A 3,401-nucleotide genomic window follows, 5' to 3' on the forward strand; every position below is an offset into this window, starting at 1 on the left:
TATATATATATGTATATATAATGTAAATGCAAAAAATAAAAACAAAACACAAAGGATTCTGCGGTACACGTGTTTCAAGCTTTATAGTTGTTACATCAGTGTATAATTGGCAGTATAAAGCTATGTGTGTGTGTGTTCTTCGCAACAGCGGATACTAGTGCAAGTCCACTATATAAATTACATCAACAACACAATAAACAGAAGCAAAAAAAGCAAAACTAGAATAAGGAAATAATCTGGTTCAATTCTCCTTCAACATGCAAGTCTCTTTCACAATGCCTGTTCTTTACTCAAAATCCTTTTAAAACGTGTTCATTCCAACCATAATTAATACAAGCTAAATAAGAAACACAATCAACGCGTAAATGTCATTCTCCACAACTAGCTATTAGATATCTAGGAAATTGTAACCACCTAAAATGTTCAAAACAGGAGAACGAAACACATATCAACTTCAGCTGCATTTCATCCTTCGCCAAAATAGATATTGTTCCACAAATAACTTTACATAAACGTAATCCGTAACCACTAACACTAAAACATCAGCTTCAAACACATATATAACAAACCAATCTAAGGAAGGAAGGAACCAACACAAAAATATATTTCGTTATAGGAAAAATGGCACTTCACTATACAAACATATTTTGGACATTAAAGTTTTAAAATTTGCCATTTAATATCGATTACAAAATATCGGCGAATACCAAGCAAGCAAAGACCTTACCAAATCTGTACGCTGAATCCTATCAAACACTTTCTTGTTTAATTTCCAAATACCTAACTATATTTCGCGGATAATCTCCTGAGGCCAAAACAAACTATTCAAAACTAATATATTTCAAACATATAAATTCTCTAACGGCTAAGGATGACGATATCTCTCTCCACCTACTCATTTTCTACTATAGCTTACTTATGAAGCGAAAAAATATTCTTTTACTATTACCATACGGTGCGGGTCTCCACTCAAAATGTCGACTACAATTATCTAAAAGTAATATAACTAAATATGAAATCATGTGCATTTAATTCTGCGGAGCAAAATTTGTGTAAACGTAGTTGTGCCACTGCATCTATTTATATGGACTTATGAATATACATACACTACGCCATATGGGTTAGTTTAAATTAGGCTGTAGATAAGGATAGGTAAAAGCTCGTAGATAGATAGATAGATAGATAGATAGATAGATAGATAGATAGATAGATAGATAGATAGATGGGTGTGCACAGGTATATGGGTCAGCGTGTGTATATTTGATCATTTACCGCTATATAAATGTGTGCATATATATATATATATATATGTACCTATGTAAACGAACGTGTATGATCAACACTGAGTATAGATTAGTGTATGTGCTGTTTCAGTGTGTAATTATGTTTATGTGTGTCTGTGCAAGTGGTCGAATATGTGTGAAAGTATGTATATGTTCGTTGATATGTACGTGTCGGTATGCATGTATATGTATATGTGTGTGTGTATGTGCATATGCCTTCTTATATAAATGCATGCATGGATGTATATGTACACGTGGACATATACAATTATATATGTAAGCATATAATTCTATACACATATAGATATCTCTACATACATACGTACATACAGCTATACATACACGCGTGCGTGCACGTATACACACTCACACACACACACACACACACACACACACACACAAACATAGTATACCTTGATGCGGTTCATTTTATGAGGTATTATACGCACGATTCTGTTCCCAACCTCATTTCACTGTAATCGCCTTATTCGAATACGTAAAGATTATATTTTCATTAACAATATAGGATGATACCAGAAAATGATTCATAATGGTTATGGAGCAAGCGAGAGCAACTAAGCTAGAAGCCAAGAGGAGGAGATGAGTAACAATAAATCCACCGCTGCCCACTTAAGAACGGGAAGTTGTTAAGTTTTAGGGTTGAAACACCCAAAGGTCTATCAATATACTGTGATGATATAAACTTCTCTTGGTCAAAGTTATACTTACCAAAGGTGGATGAAGAAGTGGTTTCTTTTTAACAAAAAAATCATTCTCTACTGACTGAAATTTAGCAAATAATGTATTGAGTTTATTGTAGTTATATGAAATTTCATACGTTTTGTTGAAGGATACAGTAGATTGCTCTAACATTTGCGGTTACAAAGGAAGAAAGACCGCAAAGCTCCCTCGTATTTTACAGGTAATACACTGATCAAAGTATTAGTCTTAACTCTGGAAATATAGAAGCTAAGCTGGTAAGATAAGAGATGCAATGTCTATTAGAATATATATAAATAAATCTATATCTGTGTGTTTATGTGTCTATACATATATATACATATGCATGTACACTCACACACGCACATACACACATACATACATACATACATACATACATACATACATAATAAATACATACATACATATATGCATACATACATACTCACGCACACACCTATATACATGTATATGCATACATTTATGAATATGTATTGTTTAATTTACGAGAATCCTTTCTACCTTGAAGGGTTTGCTTTCGAACGAGGATATGTATGTTTATCTCTTAATATGGCTGCATGCATGTTAGTGTTTGTATGCATGTATGTATATCTGTGTTTGTTATGGGCGTTTGTTTCTGTGTGTGATTGAAGGTATGCATCTGTATAGGTTTTGTAGATCGATAACATCATACGATTTTGGAAGTACACAATGATTCGATTTTAATTTACATTAAATAATTGCTAAACAATGTTTTCTAAGTTGCGATAACAATTCCATGAAAATCTAGAACACTACTATAGTTTAGTTTAAAAGGTCCATACTCTCTTTTTCTCTGCTTAACTTTTTTTATACTTTATTGCCAATTCTAATCATTCTTTTCACAATTTTCTTTCCGATTCCATTTCATCTCAATATTATCAATTATAGATACTTTTAAAAGCATTTCTTTTTTCTGGGTTTATTTTCATTATACTTTATAGCTTCTTATTTAATAAATCTTTTAGAAAAATTATTATTCTATTAATCTATTGTGAAGAATCCAATTATAGAGCTTTGGTATTGAAATAAATATAATTTCCCATTCTGTTTTGACAAAACATCTAAAATATATTTCTTTAAATGAATAAATGTGCTGTGTTCTCCTAATAAATATTCACATATTCAATTAGCCATAGAATAATCTTAAAATATACAGCAACTCAAGACACTCTGTTAACTAATTCCATTACAAGCACTTACTAAAGGAATTATAAAATGACTTTTTATGTTTTACATTTAACGTATGGAGGTATATTTACAAATTGATTAACGGGCTTCATATTTATAAACACATGCATACACACAAGAAAGACAGAGGGAGCTGGCTACCTATAGATATGTTTCTTTATTACCCAC

This window comes from Octopus bimaculoides, chromosome 7 (genome assembly GCF_001194135.2).
Source record: "Octopus bimaculoides isolate UCB-OBI-ISO-001 chromosome 7, ASM119413v2, whole genome shotgun sequence".
NCBI classification, from domain to species: domain Eukaryota; kingdom Metazoa; phylum Mollusca; class Cephalopoda; order Octopoda; family Octopodidae; genus Octopus; species Octopus bimaculoides.